We start from the raw sequence: 22098 nt of genomic DNA, 5'->3' as shown, positions 1-22098 counted from the left end.
TCTTTCACTCTCATCAAGAGGCTTTTGAGTTCCTCTTCACTTTCTGCCATAAGGGTGGTGTCATCTGCATATCTGAGGTTATTGATATTTCTCCCAGCAATCTTGATTCCAGCTTGTGTTTCTTCCAGTCCAGCGTTTCTCATGATGTACTCTGCATAGAAGTTAAATAAGCAGGGTGACAATATACAGCCTTGACGTACTCCTTGTCCTATTTGGAACCAGTCTGTTGTTCCATGTCCAGTTCTAACTATTGCTCCCTGACCTGCATACAGATTTCTCAAGAAGCAGGTCAGGGGGTCTGGTATTCCCATCTCTTTCAGAATTTTCCACAGTTTATTGTGATCCACACAGTCAAAGGCTTTGGCATAGTCAATAAAGCAGAAATAGATGTTTTTCTGGAACTATCTCGCTTTTTCCATGATCCAGCAGATGCTGGCAATTTGATCTCTGGTTTGTCTGCCTTTTCTAAAACCAGCTTGAACATCTGGAAGTTCATGGTTCACGTATTGCTGAAGCCTGGCTTGGAGAATTTTGAGCATTACTAGCGCGTGAGATGAGTGCAATTGTGCGATAGTTTGAGCATTCTTTGGCATTGCCTTTATTTGGGATTGGAATGAAAACTGACCTTTTCCAGTCCTATGGCCACTGCTGAATTCTCCAAATTTGCTGGCATATTGAATGTAGCACTTTCACAGCATCATCTTTCAGGATTTGCAATAGCTCAACTGGAATTCCATCACCTCCACTAGCTTTGACTTTATGTTTATGGGCTCCAAAATCACTGCAGATGGTGACTGTAGCCATGAAATTAAAAGACGCTTACTCCTTGGAAGGAAAGTTATGACCAATCTAGATAGCATATTCAAAAGCAGAGACATTACTTTGTCAACAAAGGTCCGTCTAGTCAAGGCTATGGTTTTTCCTGTGGTCATGTATGGATGTGAGAGTTGGACGCCAAAGAATTGATGCTTTTGAATTGTGGTGTTGGAGATGACTCTTGAGAGTCCCTTGGACTGCAAGGAGATCCAACCAGTCCATTCTAAAGGAGATCAGCCTGGGTGTTCTTTGGAAGGAATGATGCTAAAGCTGAAACTCCAGTACTTTGGCCCACTCATGCAAAGAGTTGACTCATTGGAAAAGACTCTGATGCCGGGAGGGATTGGGGGCAGAAGGGGACGACAGAGGATGAGATGGCTGGATGGCATCACCGACTCGATGGACGTGAGTTTAAGTGGACTCCGGGAGATGGTGATGGACAGGGAGGCCTGGCGTGCTTTGATTCATGGGGTCGCAAAGAGTAGGACACGACTGAGCGACTGAACTGGAATGCCTGTCAGCTGCGCCCTGGACCAAGCCTGTGGCCTGAACACTCAGGTCCCGCCCTGGGAAGAAGCAGCTTGTCGCCCTCTGCGGGCCAACTGGGAGAATGCAGGCCGCACCCGCTCCCACTGCAGAGCGGGCGGAGGTCTCTCCTGCCATCCTGCTCAAGGCACAACACTCTGGAAATAAACGAGTCTCGGCCACTATCCCAGGACTTCTGCAACCTAACTACAGGGCAATGACGGAAAATGTACAGCAAATCATGCCCCAAATCAATCTAGGCACACACTTCAGGGGTCATACCAAAAGGCATCCAGACTGTCCCCAGGCAATTGTGAAATCTACAGCCTTACAGAAAAAATTAGACATGACCCCACAGAGGAACACTGACACAGCCATGTGTCTCATCATGGTGATCAGGAGCTCTGATTGGCACCACACATCACCAAAAGCCCTCACACATGGGAAACAAAACAACACAATTTATTAAATACACACACACAAATCCTGCAGGGTAAGAAACCTTCTGAAGCCCAAGAGCTAAGCCGCAGAGTGGGAGGAAAAAAGTAAAAAAGTTACTCACCACACACCTGATGAGAAAGTTTTACTAAAATTGTACTAAGAACCATAAAGCAAACACCTACGTTCAAAGTGAATACCGGGCTTTGTGGCTCAGTGGTAAAAAAAATCCACCCACCAATTCAACTCCTTGGAGCTCCTTCCACACCACACACAAGACGAACTCGATCAGCATTTTCCTCGCTCAGCTTTTCCTCTGCTGGCTCCTTTCAGACAGACCTCCTCCCTTTTTCCTGCAGACAGCCCCCAGCAGGCAGCATCCCCCTACTTTTCCCTCAGTTTTTCTCCCACAGGGTCCCCTCCCAGCAGGTCCTGAGGAAACCTAGCTACCTTCTGAGTGGACAGAGGGCTGCATTCTTCCCAAACCAAAGCACTGCCTGGTCGTGAGGAAACCTAACGCCTGTCAGCTGTGCCCTGGACCAAGCCTGTGGGCATAAGACACAGGTCTCGCCTTGGGAAGAGAGGCAGGTTGTCGCCCTCTGCGGGCCAACTGGGAGAATGCAGGCCCACCTGCTCCCACTGCAATGCAGGCTGAGGTTTCTCCTGCCAGTCCTGCTTAACACACTAGCCTCTGGAAATTCAAACATGTCGAGGCCAATATCCCAGGACTTCCCTGGTGGTCAGTGGTAGAGAATTCACCTGTCAATGCAGCTGACACAGGTTCTATCCCTGAGTCAGGAAGATCCCCTCGAGAGGGAAATGGCAACCCACTTCAGTATTCTTGCCTGGGAAATCCCATGGACTTAAGGAACCTGGTGGGCTACAGTCCATGGGGTCGCAGTGAGTAGGACACGGCTTAGTGACTAAACAACAACTGGCACCATAAATATAGGGCAATGAGCAAACATGTGTCCGAAAACCAATCTAAACACAGTTCGGGACTCACACCAAAAGGCACTCCATCTTGGCCTCAGCCAACTTTAAAATGTGCACAACTATATAGAAAATTAGAGAGGATCCCACAGAGAAACAGTGACATGGCCATGGGTCTTTTCAGACAGAGCACGAGCTCTGATTTGTAACACGTTATAAGAAGGCCTCACACATGAGAAGAAAAATCAATTAAATGCACTTTATTTTAAAAAAATAAAGTCAAAATCCTCTTGGGTGAAAAACCTCCTTCTGAAGGCCAAAAGTTAAGCCACAAAGTGGGAAGAAAAAATATTGGCTAAACACACACCAGATAAGAAAATTTTACTCACATTAATAAAGAGGTAAAAACCAAACAGCTACATTCAAATGATTAACGATCTACAGCCAGGTGAGTGGGCCTGATTTTGTCTGTCTGTGGGTTTTGTATTCTGTGCAGTTGGTAGTGATGAAGCCTTAGCCTGTTTGCTAAGTTGCTTCAGTTGTGTCGATTCTTTGTGAACCCACAGACTGTAGCCTGCCAGGCTCCTCTGTCCATGGGATTCTGCAGGCGAGAATACTAGAGTCGGTTACCATTTCCTCCTCCAGGGATCTTCCCGACCCAGGGATTGAACCCGCGCCTCTTAAGTCTCCCGCGTTGGCGGGTGGGTTCCTTACCACTAGCACCACCTGGGAAGAATGTTTGGCAGGTGTGAAAGAGCCTGTGGCATTCATGCCTTGGACTGAAGTAAGTTCAGGGAACTGGCTCCAGTGCCCGGCCATCATTCTCAGACAGTGAAGAGCACAATCGGGCACCCACCCGGCAGTAACATGTTTCAGCTGGCTGTCGTGGAGAGAATCAAGTGGAAGCGTAAAGTCTGGACACAGAGTCCTGTCTGGAGACTCCTGGGACATGCCTGTAACAGGTGGCGGAGGCCTGCTCCAGTGGGATTGTTGTGACTCTCAGCGATTTGGAAGAGGCAGCTACAGGAACTGAAGAGGCAGAATCAAGGAACAGGAGTCAGCTATAGGAGGGAAGGCAACCCGTATGATATTCAGATTTCTGGCTGAGACAAATGGACTTAACGCTGCACCAACTAGCACCTTGGAGGGAGTCAGCCTACAAAACAGGTGCACAGAGACAACAAACAGGTCAGTGACGAGTGTCAGACACGGTGTGAAAGCCCTGTTGGAATACACTTCTGCTTGCCTGAATGCTGACTCCTGACCATTCTGGCCAACCCAGTTTTATATATCACATCTCATCAATTTTAAGACACACATTTGTTTTCACATCTCCAAAATCAGCATGTTTTTAATTGAATGTGTAACATGATTTAGTTGGCTGTGTATTTTTTCAGTGGTACATATAATCATGATTCTTCTGAAAATGGGATGAAATCTTGCTTTTGATGAAATACAATTATGTCTATCAACCTTAAAAGGAAACAATACATGAGTGTGCTTATGACTTAAATTTTACCTTATTCTAAAAAGATCTGAAGTTACACACTCCCTGATTTTGACACAGAATAGAGAACCCAGAAATAAATCCATGTACTTATGATTAATTAATCTACAACAGAAGAAACAAGAATATACAATGGAGAAATTCTTCAATAAATGGTGCAGCAAAAACTGGACAGCTACATGTAAAAGAATGAAATTAGGACATTCTCTATGGCCATATACAAAAATAAACTCAAAATGCATTAAAGACCTAAGTGTAAGACCAGAAACCATAAAACTCCCAGAGGAACACATAGGCAGAACATTCTTTGACATAAATCATCGTGATATTTTTTGGATCTGTCCCTAAAACAAATGAAATAAAAGTAAAAACAAACGGACTTAATTAAAAAACACCTGCACAGCAAAGAAAGCAAAAAAAAAAAAAGACTGAATGGAAAAAATATATGCAAATGATGTGACTGTTAAGGGGTTATATATATAGTAGTCGTTCAATCATGTCCAACTCTTTGTGATCCCATGGACTGTAACCTACCAGGCTCCTCCATCCATGGAATTTTCCAGGCAAGAGTACTGGAGTGGGTTGCCATTTCCTTCTCCAGGGGATCTTCCCAAACCAGGGATTGAACCCAAGTATCCCACATTGCAAGCAGATGCTTTACCATCTGAACCACCAAAATAAGGGGTTAATAGCCAACATAAACAGCTTATATAACTCAATGTCAGTGGAATAGTCCAAATAAAAAATGGGCAGAGAATTGAATACACATTTTTTTCCCCAAAGGAAATGCATATGGTTAACATGCACGAGAAAAGATGTTTCACATCACTAATCATCAGGGAAATGCATGCCTGTCAGAATGATTACCATCCAGAAGAACACAAATAACAAACACTGGAGAGGATGTAGGGAAGAGGGGACTTGTGTGCACTGCTGTTAGGAATGCAAACAGGTGCATACCCTGAGGGAAAAAGCATGCAGCTTCCTCAAAAACTAATACTAGAACTACTATATGACTCAGCATTCCACTCCTGGGTATATGTGCAAAAACAGAAAAAACCACTTTGAAAAAAAGATGTATACATTGAAAAAACACATGCACCGCAATGTTCATAGCAACATTTATTTATAATTACTAAGATAAAGTGTCCATCAACTGATGAACTGATATATATTCACACACTCACAAGGAAAATGGAGTTCCACTCAGTCATAAAAAAAATCGATGAAATTTTGCCATTTAGAGACACACGGATGAACTCAGAGGGTTTACACTAAGTGAAACGAGTCAACTAGAGAAAGACGAATACTGTATGATTCCACTTATACGTGGGATCTAAAAAATACAACAAATGATAGTGAATGAAGTTTTAAGAAGAAGCAGATTCACAGATATGGAGAACAAACTAGTGGTTACCAGTGGGGAGAGGGAGGAGGGGTAAGAAAAGTGGGGAAGGGACTAGCGGTAGCAGATAAAGAGGCAGAGACTATTAAATACAAAATAAAGCTGTGTGCTTGGTCATCCATTTGTGTCCGACTCTGTGGCTCCCCTGTCCATTGGATTTTCCAGGCAAGAATACTGGAGCAGATTGCCATTTCCTACTCCAGGGGAACTTCTTGACCCAGGGATCAAATCCTGCATTGGCAGATGGATTCTTTACCACTGCACCGCCTGGAAAGTCCATAAAATAAGCCCATAAAATAAGCTAGAAGGATACATTGTACATGGTAAATACAGCATATATTTTGTAATAAGTAAATGAAGTATAATCTTAAGAGTGTTAATTACTATACACCTGTAATTTCTATAATATACATCAACTAAACTTCAATTAAAAAAAAAATACTGTCAGTGTGATTTCACTGTTGATGGGAGTTGGAGAGTTACCAGGAGCCCAACAATATATTCTATTTCCACCTTAGAGATAGTGTAGCTGCAATTAACCTCAAGAACACAGTAATAGAACTAAATATGATTAAGGAGTTGGAAGTTTTAATATTTGATTTTAAAAGTTGAATGTATAGGTATAATTGACAAGTTATTATTGACACACTTATTAATAAGTAATTTTTGATGCATTGATGCATGTTCAAAATCCCCAAACCAATTTTCCTCCTGCTTTTTAAAATTTATCCTACTCAGCATATAAAATTAATGATACAATGACATATTGTATATTTTGTTATGACTACTTTCAAATATATACCAAAAAAAGAGACTATTATGAAGCTAGATGAACCAATCATGCATCATTTTGTGGCCATTCTTTGCTTTTTTAAATGGGCTTATTTGCTCCATGGCATGTGGGATCCTTCTGGATCAAGACTAGAACCTGTGTCTCCTGCATTGACAGCAGGATTCTTCACCACTGAGCCTCCAGGGAGGCCTTCATGGCCATTCTTATTTCATCTATCCCATTTACACCAGCGGTCTAGTTTGCCAATTTCTTACCTATTCACAAACTTGCTTTTTAGGGGTTTCAGAGACCCAAGGTCAACAGAAGTCTGAAAATATTAAATGGAAAATTCCAGAAATGAAACAATTCACGAGTTTTAAATTGCAAGCCTTTCTGCATAAGCAATCTTTCACCACCCTCTTCATCTCTCCCACATGAATATACATTTGTCTGGTAACCCACACAGGCATTCTATCATCTCACAGTGTCACAGAAGAGGTGCGTACAGTAGTATATATTTTGAGAGACCACATTCACTTAACAAATACATAATTATTTGGCTGTGCTGGGTCTTAGTTGCGGCACTTGAGATCTAGTTTCCTGACCAGGGATCAAACCCAGCACCCCTGCATTGGGATCTAGGGGTTCCAGGGAAGTCCCTAAGTTTTATTACAGTTATTGTTAAAATTAATCTTTATCACAGGTACATATGTATAAGGGAAAACAGTGCATGTAGGGCTTGGTTTCAGGCATCCACTTGGAGGTCTTGGGATGTTACCTGCTGCAGATAAGGGGGGCCCAGTAGTAGTTCCACATACAGCGTCATTTAATGCATAATCTCTACAGAACTGACTTTTTTATTTATTAATAAACTATTTTTTTTAATTTTATTTTATTTTTAAACTTTACAATATTGTATTAGTTTTGCCAAATATCAAAATGAATCTGCCACAGGTATACCTGTGTTCCCCATCCTGAACCCTCCTCCCTCCTCCCTCCCCATACCCTCCCTCTGGGTCGTCCCAGTGCACCAGCCCCAAGCATCCAGTATCGTGCATCGAACCTGGACTGGCGACTCGTTTCATACATGATATTATACAGGTTTCAATGCCATTCTCCCAAATCTCCCCACCCTCTCCCTCTCCCACAGAGTCCATAAGACTGATCTATACATCTGTGTCTCTTTTGCTGTCTCGTACACTGGGTTATTGTTACCATCTTTCTAAATTCCATATATATGTGTTAGTATACTGTATTGGTGTTTTTCTTTCTGGCTTACTTCACTCTGTATAATAGATTCCAGTTTCATCCATCTCATTAGAACTGATTCAAATGTATTCTTTTTAATGGCTGAGTAATACTCCATTGTGTATATGTACCATAGCTTTCTTATCCATTCATCTGCTGATGGACATCTAGGTTGCTTCCATGTCCTGGCTATTATAAACAGTGCTGCGATGAACATTGGGGTACACGTGTCTCTTTCCCTTCTGGTTTCCTCAGTGTGTATGCCCAGCAGTGGGATTGCTGGATCATAAGGCAGTTCTATTTCCAGTTTTTTAAGGAATCTCCACACTGTTCTCCATAGTGGCTGTACTAGTTTGCATTCCCACCAACAGTGTAAGAGGGTTCCCTTTTCTCCACACCCTCTCCAGCATTTATTGCTTGTAGACTTATGGATCGCAGAGAACTGCCTTTTTAAAAAGGTATTTTTATAACTCAATAATCATAAAAATATAAGTATTTTATCAATGCTGAATTGTCTCAAAAATGTTTCTTAACTCAGATTAGTTGCAATCAGAATCCAAAATATATTTCAAAAGCGTTCATTAGCTGTCTCTCACAGATCTCTTAACACATGGGGTTACCTTGTAAAATTCTCATTTCTTACAGTTTGTTGTCATTAGTTCATCTGAATTTGGCGTATTCTAGATGTGTCTCTGATACTGTTGAACTGACCACCCTTCCCCCATATATCCTGTACACTAGATGCTGATGAGATGGGTGATGAGGTTTGATCCCTGTGGAGAGGTGCATGATGATGACTGTTAGGGAAATGAAAACAAAATTTCTCCCAATCAAGAAATCTTTTCCACAAGGTAATAAAGAGACAAAATAAATTTTATTGTTAAAATAAGTATTAAAGGATTACAGTGCATCACAGGCAATCCACTAGGAAATTGTAAAGACAGGAAAAAAATCTAACTCCCCTAATCCTCAAGAAAGAGGAGCTGACAATACCGTTTGTCACACAGCGTCCTAATTTTACCTGGTAATGGGGTGACTGTGTAGTTTACTGGTTTTATCTAGAGGAAACACAGACTTCTCATCTCTGTAACTGAAGGTAGTTTTTAAAGTTGGAGCACAGCATCCACTAAGATGAGACTCCTATCTTCCTACCTGAACTGACTGGTGAGCTATTTCCCTGTCTGCAGTGGGAGGAGACAGGTCCCAGGTTCTTGAGAAAGACATCTGAGTCCTAAAACTGGGGAAAAAAAAAAAAAAAAAGACCAGATGAAAAAAGGCCTTCTTAGAAGTCTTTAAAGACATGCATTTTAAAAAGATGAGACGGTTCCTACAAATTTTCTAAGGTAAATGTTCTGAGAGGAAGGAAATCTCATTCCCCATTTTCAACAAGAAGTAAATCTCTTGTTTTTTATTTATTTATTTTTGGCTGGGCTGAGTCTTCGTTGCTGCGAGGACTTTTCTCAAGTTGCACCAAACCGGGGCTTTTCTTCACTGCAGTGTACTTCTCTTATTGCGAAGCCTGGGCTCTAGGGCATGTGGGCTTCAGTAGCTGTGGTGTGTGGGTTCAGCAGTTGCGGCACATGGGCTTAACTGCTCCTCAGCATGTGGGATTTCTTGGAGTAGGGGTAAAACCAGGGTCTCCTGCATTGGCAGGTAGATTCTTTACCACTGATCCACCAGGGAAGTTCAATCTCTTGTCTTTTTAAGTGTGTATCTGTGGAATAAAATAATTTGTATGTGACCATCTGGAAACACGAACAGTGTGATTGTGTTTTGGTACCACACCATGACACAGCTTGGATACAAACATTTCACGTCCTGGATATGACCTGCCTCCATGTATCTAGGGACAGTGTGACAGTGTGGGGCACTGTCATCCCATTGTATGTGAAAGGTGCGAGATGTACAAGATGGGCCAGGCCTCATCTAGTCCATTCAGGGACGGGGGTCAACTTCAGTTCCCTACGAGGGAACAGGGATGTTCTTAAGGAATGTTCATTGTCAGTCACTGGTTTGCTTTTTACCTAGAAGGTGGTGAGAACTAAATTCACCAGCTGGAGGGGGTGAGAGAAGTGCCATGGGGACAGGGACTGGTGAAGGTTACAGTGGACATTCTTAGTCCTGAGCCTCTCTTCCAGGGTCCACAACAGTGACAGTGATCACTGGGTGACAGCTGAGTAGCGGGGCACTGATTGCAGGAGACACCCCGAGGCGACGTGAGGAGGCAGACCAACAGCCTTAGGATGACTCACATAGCGGGGCACTGATTGGAGGAGACACCCCGAGGCGACGTGAGGAGGAAGACCAACAGCCTTGGGATGACTCACATAGCGGGGCACTGATTGGAGACACCCCGAGGAGACGTGAGGAGGAAGACCAACAGCCTTGGGATGACTCACATGCGGCAGCAAGGGCCAGTCATGTGTTTGGGGTGACACCTGGGGAAGATGCTCAGACCATGTGGGAGGAAAGACCACATAAAGACAGAGGAGGAGGACAGCCATTTGCAAGCCTCCAAAAAAACCAGGGTTAACCCCTTGATCTCACACTTTGACCCTCCAGAAATGTGAGGAAGTAATCTGGTGCTTAAAACTCCCAGACCGTGGGGCCTTGTTTAGGCCACCTGAGCACATCACCACAGCGACCAGCAGCAGCTGGAGAGAATCTACAGGGCCCCAGGGGAGGCTGAGAGGGACCCTGAGAGGGGCCCGAGGGAACAAAGAGGAGAGGTTTCTTGGGATGGAACCAGGTCAGAGGGGATGGGGGATACAGTGGGTGAGCCTGGGATTGACGTCTGCACCCCACCTCCGCCAGGCTCACAGCAAGAGAAGCCCCTCTAGTCTCACTCATGACGTTTTCCCAGTGCAAAAGGGGGCTAATGACGGGGCTGCCTTGGGGGCTCTTAGAGGACAGATAGGGCCGGGCCTAGAAGGAGGCCCCCAAGGGGGCAGCTGTGAGTCGAGAGCCTGCAGAGAGGTGGTGGGGCCCACAGGGAGGCTACAGGGACAGCAGAGAGTTCCAGGAGCCAAGGGGCTCCGGCCAGTCAGGGAGCTCTTCCCAAAGTAGCTGGGATCCCTACTGTGGGTCCCACTTGGAGGCTGCACCTGCGTTTTCAGCAGACAGATAGCTACCCAGCTGAGACTCTTCTGCCTAGGGGTTCAGGTCTCTGCTCTGCCTCGTCCCAGCAGCAAGGCTGCCTGCTGGTTCTGGAGCCTCACTTTCCCTGTCTGTGGAATGGGGCCACTATAAAATAACAACAGACTCACAAATATATAGAATAGACCTGAGATTGCCAGGGCAGAGTAGGGGGAGGAGAGGGAAGGGCTGGGAATATGTGCTTAGCAGAGGCCATCTATTGTATATAGGATATATAAACGAGGTACTACTGTATAGCACAGGGAACTATATTGAATATCCTCAGACAAACCACAATGGAAAGGAAAGTGAAAAAGAATGTATGTATTACTGAGCCACTTTGCTGTACAAAAGAAATAAACACGGCATTGTAATCAGCTATACTTCAGTAAAATATTTTAAAAATAGTGGAGGCCACTCAAACAAAACCAGAGACAAAATCCTAGAGGACAGAAGTCAGCAACAAAGGACACCCTTTGCTGAAACTAGAACTTCTACCAAGGCAGGTGGCTTAAGTACAGGAAGACTCACCACCATGATCTGGGATCACCAAGGAGATGAAAAGCTCAACGGGGTCTTCTAGGCACCTGACTTGAATCCAAGGCAGTGTTAGAGTCGGTAAGGGCTTATGCAGGTCTGCATCCTGTATCCTGCTTCTGACACCACGTAATGCCAACCAAAAAACAACACAGGAGGCTGCAAGTAAGAAAAGAGTTTATTTGGAGTTTTAAGAACTGCAATTCAGGAGACACAGAATCAGGTAATTCCAAAAGAGTGTTCCGGGAGAAGAGACTCGGGGGCTTACAAAGACAGAAGGCCATGAGTTTCTTCAAGTTGCCTTGTGAGAACTGTGACTGAGTCTGATGCAATTTAGGAAATATTTGTCCTTAAGCAATTAGGAGTTTTTTATCTACCAAAAGGTAGATAGGCAATCATGAGTTACTTTAGGGTAAAGGTTTGATAAGCATCCTGAGTTCCTGGCAGATGTTCTAGGTGGCTTCATTAGGACAACAAGTCGTCAAAAGATCAGATTCCATCCAGGCTAAGAGGTGCGTAAATCACACTTCCGTAATAGTCTCTGCACCATTTTAGAAAGCCCTGCTCAATATAGACTCCGTTTTGATTTTCCTTTCACAATAGTAACCCCAATGGCTGAATAAATTTAGGAAGAACCACGTGTGACAAGTGGTGCTGTCAAATTCTTGACTTTTTTTTTGGTTTGTTTTCTGAGCCTATTTCTTACCTTTCAAGTAGACCTACTTCAATGGTTTTAGGATAAGGAATCAGAGCTCCTCTGTCCATGGAATTTTCCAGGCAAGAATACTGGAGTAGGTTGCCATTTCCTCCTCCAGGGGATCAAACCCATGTCTCTTGTGTCTCCTGAACTGGCAGGGGGATTCTTTACCACTGTGCCACCTAGGAAGCCCAGAAAACATCACTACAGAGGAAACACAATATACTGGTGTGCTGTCAACTCTCAAACTCCACGTTCAATGATATCACATTAGAAGTTTTAAATTGACAGCGGTGGGAATATTCATATTGGGGAAACTGCAAACAATGTAATTCTTGGCTTGATTATGGGGAATATGTTAGCAATACAGATTAAACTTAAAATATGCTGTATGGGGCCACTGCACTATATACAGCAGAAAAAAAATTAGAAAATAGGATTTCAGAATTCAAAAATAATTATTTCTTATGGCCAGGAATTACATCCCTAAAGAATGAAGTTTCAAATTAAGTCTTTGTTGTTTCACTATCTTGCTAATAAAAAAAGAAACAGTCAAAATTATTTCTATAAAAATGGACGAAAATTACCAAGAGGACATACACTAGTGGGAAATTGAAAAAATGAAAAAATGCTCCACATCATAAACATCTGAGGAATGCAATGAAAACAGCAGTGAGACAACATTACACATTTATTGTAAAAGTCAAAAGTTTAAAAAGACTAAACAGATTGGCAAGGATATGGAAGAACTGGAAGTTCCAAACTCTTCTATAAGAATACAAAACGAAACAGTCATATTAGATTACAGTATGTGCTGATGTGCTCAGTTGTTGCTGACTCTTTGTGGCTCCATGGACTGAAGCCCACCAGGTTCCTCTGACCGTGGAATTCTCCAGGCAAGAATATTGGGGTGGGCTGCCTTTTCCTTCTCCAGGGGATCTTCCTGACCCAGGAATTGAACCCAAGGCTCCTGCATTGCAGGCAGATTCTTTACCACTGTGCCACCTGGGAAGCCATGGAGAGATTAAATCACCCTCTATTTGGCTGTCCACCAACTCCAGTCACAGTACAGTCCACAGATGGAGAGAGGGCCAGCTGGCCAAGTCAGAGCAGAGCAGGCAGCTCCAGTGTCTACAAGGAATTCAGTTTCACCTGCTACATCAAGGGTGACCCAAGGCTCTGCCGGGGTAATGAAAATGGATCAAGAGGGATCTATATCCAGGCAGGCACTCAGGACTCATCAGTCAGTGTGTGGGCTGATCCAACTTACTCATCCAACTTATTCACAAAGAACTGGGGTTGGCCGGGGTTACCCCTTGGGTGTCCCCCAGGAGGGCTCTCAAGACATCCAGTGTCCCCCTTTCTGACAGAAGCACATTGGTTAAGGCCCAAGTGGCGTCTTGGGGGTCTGCCCAGCTTTCTCAGTCCTTCAAGGTCCCTTCAAGGTTGTGGCTGAATCAAAACAGCCAAGAGCTGCATTTTCTTTATTAGTCTCTTATCCTTATTGGCCTCCTCCATCAAGTCTTGATAGTTACAGACCTCGAAGGCCTCCTCTACCAAGGTTGATGATAGGGTTTGGGGCCCAGCTTAAGCTTTTGTAATTTTCTACAGATATCAGGAGTAGCCTGCATGATAAAATGCATGGCAAATAGTGTTCTCCCCTCTGTGGACTCAGGGTCTGTACAGATATAATTCCTTAATGCCTCTCATCACCTAGCTCAGGAAGACTGCTGGGTTTTCATCTTTTTCTTGTGTAACCTCTCCTATCTTAACATAGTATAATGTTCTTTAAAAAGTCATACATTCACTAAGCCTGTAACTCAGGCATCGCAGCCTGAAGTACAGGAAAATACAGGAAAAGTGAAACATAACCATGTGAAGAACTTTTACTGTATTCAAATGTCTGCAGCAGCTTTACTTGCAACAGTCAAAAACTGGGAACTCAAATATGGATAAACAGATGAATGGACAAAGAGTATATCCACAGAATATATTTCTCATCAATATAAAAAAACAAACTACTCACTGATAAATATTTCACATAAGGGTACCTGAGAGGAAAAGCATAAACACTTCATGATTCTAATCATACAAAATTTTAGACAATTAAAACTTATCTAAAGAAAAACAAACCAATGGTTGACTAGAGGTCAGAGTAACATCAAAAAAGGAAACAAGGTAAAAATGAAAGTAGATTTTTTTTTATGGATGTGATGATGGTTTCACGGATTTATATAAATGTCAAAACTTATCAAAGTGTGCATTTTAACTACGTGCATTTTACTGCAAGTATTTTTAGGTTATTAAAACTTAAAAATATATTCAAAATACAAATCTAGATTTCTTACTGTTTAAATAAAATCCCCGATATTGACTTCACCACTTCCTGCCTCATGCTTTGGGAGGGGCAGTTGGCCTCAGTGGTCAAAAATATAAGCAACAAAGACTGTTCCCAACGTGACTCAACAGGAATATTGTCACAATGTCTGTTACTCACTGAAAGATATCCCTTCTCTCTATCCTCAATTTTCTATCTGGACAGAAATGGCCTTGAGGAGGATAGCTCAGAAAGATTACAGAAACCACAAAACTTTCAGATTATTTTCTCCTGTAATACTCTCTGCTAATACAAGATGCACAATTTAGGAGGCCTGAGAATTCTGTACATATTCATCCTTCACAGCCACAATGACTGGGATACTGTGGAGGCTCTTTTAAATGGGCACATCCAACCAGTCTGTAATAGTGTCCTACTCCCACTATTAACTTAGTGCTTTCTGTAACAATTACCATTCCCACTATAACCTTACAGCCAGTGATACCACCTACAGAATTCTGCATGTGACAGCACACGGCTCCACTGCAGGGCCTGAGAGTGTGTTCCTCACCAGTGTGCACACACAAGGCAATATCTCCCGTGAACAAGACAACTTCATGCTATTTTCAGAAGCACTGAAGGTTGCCACAATGACTACTCCTTCCTTAGATGGACCTCTGAACCCAGAAAATACACATTCAGGCCACCGATTAGAACCAGAAAGCTCTGCAGTCTTTCCTTGGAAGCCTTGGGCAACAGGCAGAGTCCTCTGGGCCCCAAATGGGTCATGTCAGTGACTTAACTCATCAAAGCAACAAGAAGGAAATGAGTGCTGCTCAGGGTTCTCACAATCCCTCCCATGAATGGGAAAAATCAAGGTTCCTTCCCTGAACACCCTGGGGTGGCTGAATGCTGTACACTGTGAATACCTGCCAGGTGGGAGAAATGAAATGGCTTTGGCTACAGAAACTGTCAGCAACAGAAGTCTGGCAAGAGGCCAGGTTAAAAAGTACAATATAGCTCCCACACACCTGGGATATTTGCAGATGTTTGGATGTATGATGTTCAATTCAGATGGTACCACCAGGAGAGATCTCGAGTGTAGATCCACTGAAAAAGGAAACTCTACAATCCTACACATGTAAGGTGTTTTTTCCTTCTGAAATCTGTGGTTCCAAAGAGTCAAGACTTTGGGTTAATGGCCTTATCACTTTCATTGCATTCATAAGGCCTTGATCCAGTGTTTTAAGAGACTGGAGTTGTAGGTAAACAACTCAGCAGGAAAAAAAAAAAGAACTCAGCAGATCCCCCAAATTGTAAGGCCTTTTCCCAGTGTGAATTCTCCGATGTGTGATGAGGTTAGAGCTTTGGCTAAACGATTTCTCACATTCACTGCATTTATAAGGCCTTTCTCCAGTATGCACTCTCCGATGAGTAGTGAGGTTGGACATGTATCTAAAGGATTTCTCACACTGATTGCACTTGTAAGGCCTTTCTCCAGTGTGAACTCTCTGATGTTGAAGGAGGACAACATTTTGGTGAAATGATTTCCCACATTCACTGCACTCATAAGGTCTTTTTTCCAGTGTGAACTCTCCAATGCTGATGGAGTGAAGAGCTTTTCTTAAAGGATTTCCCACATTAACTGCAGTCATAAGCCATTTCTCCTGTGTGAAATCTCTGGTGTGTAATGAGGTTGGAGATATCTAAAGGATTTCCCACATTCACCACATTCATAAGGCCTTTCTCCACTATGAACTCTCCGATGCTGAAGGAGTGCAAAGCTTTGCTGAAAAGATTTCCTACATTCGCTGCACTCATAAGGACTTTCTCCAGTGTGAACCCTCAGATGTTGAAGGAGCACAGAGTTTTGGGAAAATGATTTCCCACATTCACCACATTCATAAGGTCTTTTCCCAGTATGAACACTCTGATGGTGAATGAGGCTGTAGCTTTTGCTAAAAGATTTCCCACATTCTTTACACTCTTAAGACCTTTTTCCAGTGTGAACTCTCCGATGCTGAATGAGGTTTGAGCTTTGGCTAAAAGATTTGCCACATTTGTTGCACTCATAAGGCCCTTCTCCAGTGTGAACGCTCTGATGTCTAATGAAATGGGAGTTTTGTTAAATGATTTTCCACATTCAGTGCACATGTAACATCTTTCTCTAGTGAGGACTCTCTGGTGCTGAACAACTGCATGTTTGCCACTCAAAGTTTTTGTGTAGTCTCCCCAATTATAATGATTTTTTCCCCTTAGAAAGGGAGCCTCACACTCGGTTTCACTATGTGACTTTTGCCAGGTGTGTGTGGCCTCTTGGTGAAGAAATCCTGAGTTGCCCAGGAAGTCCTTCCCAATATTCCCAAGGGTAAAAGGCTTCATTGATACATAGAATTTGCAGCTGCTCACAACCAAGGCTCTCCTCACATCACTTCTCAATGGTTTCTCTCCAATATGTGGCTTTTGGTGCTGATGAAGGTTTACTCTAAAATAGAATGGTTTCTCACATACCCCATTCACGCGGAGTTCCTGCCCACATTGTGTTTCCTGGTACTCAGCCAAGTGAAAAATGTCACTTGAGATCAGGCCACACATCTCATAGAGGTTGGCCTTCTGGGAGAGACAGACCTGCCTTAACAATCTTGATCTGTGAGCATCCTTGATCAGAAATACTCTGTTCAGAAAATGCCTCCTTATCCTCTTCTCCATGCCAACAACCCGAAAGCAGAGAAATGCTGGTGACATACACATTGACTTTGTGCAAAGAAAAAGGCCCATTACAAATGTGGGTATCATAAACCCTGGAATGAATCAATGGGATTGTTTGCAAGACAAGGTGGTTACGTTCAAGTTAAGGATGGGGCTGCTTAGCAGCACTGGGCTTTTAAAGATTACAGAATGGGGGAGTCCTAACAAAGTAAAGGACACAACCATGGAGAATAACACAAGAAGAGGCAGAGTCTACAGCACATTCTGCAAACAATTTTCAGTAGGACCTTGACTAGTAGTGACACATGAATACTATGCAGTAAGTTATATTCAGGCTCAGGAAATTCCAACTGTAACAGAGCAGCTGGTGTTGAAGGATTAAAGATGTACACACTTTATGACATAAAAGGTATAGGCTGATGTTGGACAGCACTGCAGAAGAAGCAGTGTGAAAAAGCACTGAGGAATGGAGTCCAGGGAGGTAAGAATTAGCCCTAAGTCGGAAATAAGAAATGACAAGTAACAGTGTTGAGAAGGTGGCTAACCGAAGAATGGGGAAGTACAGGGAGAAATGAGGTATGGCCACCATTGTGATTGGCACCCAAAGGCTAGTCAGAGAAAAGCTTTCTGGTATGATCTGTATATAGCCCTAACATTACACCCTCCCCCAGGGGTCACTTATTAGGACCAGACTATGTCCGAGTTCCATGTGCTGTAGTTGGAGTCCTTTCTATTCTGTGAACCTCTCCACTTCATCCTCTTGATGAACAACTATGAAGAACCTGGATGATTCAAAGACTATGGTAAAGACAGGACAGAAAAGTAGCCAGCACTGGCCAAAAATAACTCAGCACATGACAGAGCACAAGACATAAAATTAAATATTATAAAAAGAACTTCAGAGGAGTATCTTGCAAGAATAGCCCATGCTCCATATAAAAGGAGCAGATCAATGATGGCAATTTCTGGAACAAGCAAGAATGAGGAAATGTTAGCTACAGAAAGGAAACAGAACCTGGGGTACACTGGTACCTTGGATCTGGAAAATTCACCTGGCTATGGAGAGGGTAAACAAGGTGGAAAGACTCCTGACTCTGGATCCATCCCTGCGAGGCAAGGGGTAGCAGGTCTTGGATCTATCAAGGAGAAAAGAGGGCAGTGCTCAATGCTCAGTCCTACCAGCCACAACACCTACTCAGGGAACTGAGAAAGGAAGCAGTGCCCAGGGTCCTGACATGACAAGGGAGACTTGCCAATGGAAAAAGAGAAAGGGCCAAGACTAGCTCAGGGCACAGGCGTGGGTTTAAGGTTCTTACCCAGGGAGCTTTAAGTGCAAAGTTCTCCAGTATCTCATCATGATACAGGCGTTTCTGAGACTCGTCAAGGAGACCCCATTCCTCCCAGGAAAAGTTCACAGCCACATCTTCAAAAGTCACACTACCCTGTCATAGTCGGGAAAGATGAAATCACAAACAAGCCGCTCTCAAGACGACCTACAATCCACTCCCCCGTACGTCTATTCTATGACCATCCTCCTCCCAATCTCCCCAGTCAGAGGAGAAACTAGGCCCTGGTGCCATTGTGTCCCTACAGGCCCACTGATTATGGGGTCCAGCCATCAGCGACAAGAGACAGGTGCACAAACAGATACTTAAACTGTGGGCCTGACATGGAGGAATCCAACACTCCTGCCAGGCAATAACCCTGATACGGTCAAGGTCATGTAAGTCACAATACCAGGGACCTGGGACCATCAGACACACACCCTCTCCATGTACACATCACTCTCTAGATTGCACATCCCTCTTATCTCCAGACACCACAGTCATGTGCCCTCAGCCAGCACCACCTCACCATCCCGCTCTATAAGCCTGTCCTTGGCCTCCCCTGATGTTGAACTACGTTGATCACATCCTTTTCCCTCCACTGGTGAGGAGGGGATTCCTGCCTCGAGTTGTAGTGATGACCAAACATAGGACAACTAACACTGGACAGATGCTATCAGTAGCATCTTATTAATCCTATATATTCACAGCTAGAATAGGAGGACACCACACACCACACAGGGATACATGGTGTTACACTCTGGAGAAGAGTGGACAACCCAGAGCTGTGGGATGTAAGCTTTATAGTACCAAGAAGGTAAGGTGCCCGTGCTCTCCAAAGGAGGATGCAATTTTCTTTTCTAAATAACCCCAAAGGGCTGGCTGACAGGGCACTGAAACCCACTGCGAAGGGATAAGCAGGAACTATACCTCATCCCCTTTATGAAAAGGGTAGTTTAGTTAAGGAGACCCTATCCACTGGAGCAGAGCAAGGTGGGGAACTGGTGCTCGGGTCATTTGAGGTCCTGCCAGTTTTAACACATGTCCAGGCAGCATATAATACTGGGACTTAATTTTAGGACTTATACCACAATTTAGCAGACAGCAACCAGAGTTATGTTTGGCAAATTCATACAGGATCCAGTAATTCCCTAGACCTCTCATGGCTCCTAGTAGCAGTGGCAGTGCCCAAATCTTCTATTAAAGGCCTCCCTGACAGGATCCATTTCTTACCTGAGACTCAACCACACACAATCGTCTGTTCGTTTCCAACATCCGTGGCCCTACGCTATTTTGAGGCTGTACCTGCTGTCCCCTTACCTGTCACAACCTTCTTCTGTCCACCTAACTCTCATTCAAAGCCTAGCCCATTGGTGGTGTACCTCAGGCCTACTGATGCTCACAAATGACCACATTTCCCCCTGATCTTACTCTCCGGGCTGAATGAAACAGGCCAGAGCACCCCGGAGTCATCAATATGATGTCTCTGCATCTTTTTCCTTTGAACAGCTTTTGAAAACATTTTAACTTCCGACGTGTATTCTGCACTTTCTTCCTTAAAACTCCCCATGGCTTCTAGGGTTCTCACAGTAATGAACAACTTGCACTCGACTAGTCCAGGCCTAACAGCTGCCTCGTGTTGTTTATTCCCTGCAGACAATAGACGGACCCCAGGATGCCCGAATCCACCCAGCTAAGTTCCACGTCGAAGCCTCTGCAGTTGCGGGTGCCTCTGCCTGTCACTCTCTCCCAAGCGCCAGCAAACTGTCAGACGCAAGACCCCACTCACGACTGCCTCACCGTCCTGGACCCGGGGCCGGGACTGTGGGAGCGCAAACAGGCGTCTGGCGCTTGGGCTTTAGTGTCTGGTGGGCTGAGGGCGGTGGGGGCTCAGCCTATTTCAGGTGAACAGTGAAGGGACTCAGCCATACATATGTTAGGGGAAGCACACTGACTGAAACCGTCCACCCTGGCCAGGCACCATAGTAACCATTTGCATGAGTTATTTTCTGACAGGACATCCTGATAAGGAATTTGGAACTCATAAGCCACCACCAACCGGAAGAGCTGGGGAAAGGTCTCAAGGAGACATCGCGTGTCCGTGAACTTCCCGGAATCCCTCTTGCTAGCATCCATCTTGGCCGATCGATGCGTGCGGCACCGCGAAAGACTCTGAATTAGAATGGTTGTCCAAAGACCACCCGGAAGCTAATCCCATCACCATAAAACCCGAGGCTGAGAGGCACGCGGCAGAGCAGTTCTCCTGGGTCCCCTTACCCTACTGCTCTCCACCCGGGTGCCCTTTCCTGGGCACATGTGTACAATTCATTTCCGAGTGTTAGACAAGAGCCCAGTTTCAGGCCCTGGAAGGGGTCCGCCTTCCTGCAACAGGAGGACGAGCGTTTACCTGAGGCGGGTCCCTCAGTGCCTCCGCCGCCATCGGACTTCTAGGCGCAGGGGGGCCGGAGCGCTGGGGAGGCAGGGGATGCCCGCGCCGCGGTCCTGCTCCTGGGCCTGGCGCGGGGCACCCGGGAGGCGCTGAACCTCGGGCCCGCCTCTGTGCAGCCCAGACAGCACCTCCTCCCGGACCTCCTCAATCGCGTCACCTCCGTCCCAACCTAGCGTTCTGGACCTGGCACAAGCTTGGGACAGTTAAAATGGCCGCCTGGAGGCGGAGTCAGGAGGTCCCGCCCCGACCCTTTGTGCCCAAACGGAAACTCCATCTCCCTTAGCCTATACGCAAGGAATTCTGAGTCATGTAGCTTCCTTTTCCAGGTGAAAATGCTGAGCTGCTCCGCGAGGAGGCTGGGGAAATTGTGCGCAAACTATCTAAGGCTAAAGAAAGAGAAGGTATCAAGCATTTCCCTTTGAAGAATATGCAGAAGTTTTCTCTGGTGGCTCAGATGGTAAAGAATCTGCCTACAATGCAGGAGACCTGGGTCGGAAAGATCCCCTGGAGAAAGGAATGGCTACCCACTCCAGGATTCTTGCCTGGGAAATCTCCTGGACAGAGGAACCCAGTCCATGGGGTTGCAAAGACATGGGCACGGCTGAGCGACTAACTCTTTGACTTTCATGCAGAAAGAGTGCTCAGTCGTACTTGACTCTGCTGCCCCATGGACTGTAGCCCGCCAGGCTGCTCTGTCCATGGGGTTTTTCTAGGCGAGAATACTGGTATGGGTAGCCATTTCCTACTTCAGGGAATCTTCCTGACCCAGAGATCAAACCCGTGTCTCCCCCATTGGCAGGCAGATTCTTTACCACTGACCCACCAGGGAAGCCCCACCAATCAATTACTTCAATCCAATTAGCTGCAGCGGACAGTGGCACAAAAGAGAAAAGTACAGTGGGGGAAAAAAGATATTGGATGGAAAAAACCCTGATAACAATTGAACCCACTACGTCCTAGTAAAAGTAATGGGTCTGCACCTGCCTGGCAGACCAGGGGATAAGAGTGTGCGGTTGCAACAGAGGGACCACAGGTTCGACCCATGGTGGGGGAACTAAGGTTTCATAAAACGAAAAAATCAAAGAAAGAAATGGAACATTTTACTCAGGCCAAATAGGATTATAACCCAGGAACATGCTCTCAGAAAACTCTAAGAACTGTTACGCTTGTTAAAGATCAAAGCATTATGTAGGTTTTTGCGACAAAAGGCTACTTTAAATGCCATACATAATTGGCTAAATCCAGTTCTGTAAGTACAGAGTGGTAGGTTATCATGATCACTTAC

General features: G+C 44.7%; 1 long non-coding RNA gene and 1 pseudogene across 1 annotated transcript; both read right to left on the bottom strand.

The window, feature by feature from the left end:
• Positions 1–8499: 8499 nt before the first annotated feature.
• Positions 8500–11399, bottom strand: LOC133229831 (uncharacterized). Its single transcript, XR_009730652.1, has 2 exons — positions 11311–11399; positions 8500–8881 (listed from the first exon to the last, which is right to left on the bottom strand). It is a non-coding gene; the product is annotated as an uncharacterized LOC133229831 (long non-coding RNA).
• Positions 11400–13027: 1628 nt separating this feature from the next.
• Positions 13028–18345, bottom strand: LOC133229817 (zinc finger protein 154-like; annotated as a pseudogene).
• Between the last annotated feature and the right edge of the window lie 3753 nt (positions 18346–22098).

Source organism: Bos javanicus, chromosome 18, assembly GCF_032452875.1.
Source record: "Bos javanicus breed banteng chromosome 18, ARS-OSU_banteng_1.0, whole genome shotgun sequence".
NCBI lineage: Eukaryota > Metazoa > Chordata > Mammalia > Artiodactyla > Bovidae > Bos > Bos javanicus.
This window is presented reverse-complemented; position numbering and strand designations above follow the sequence as displayed.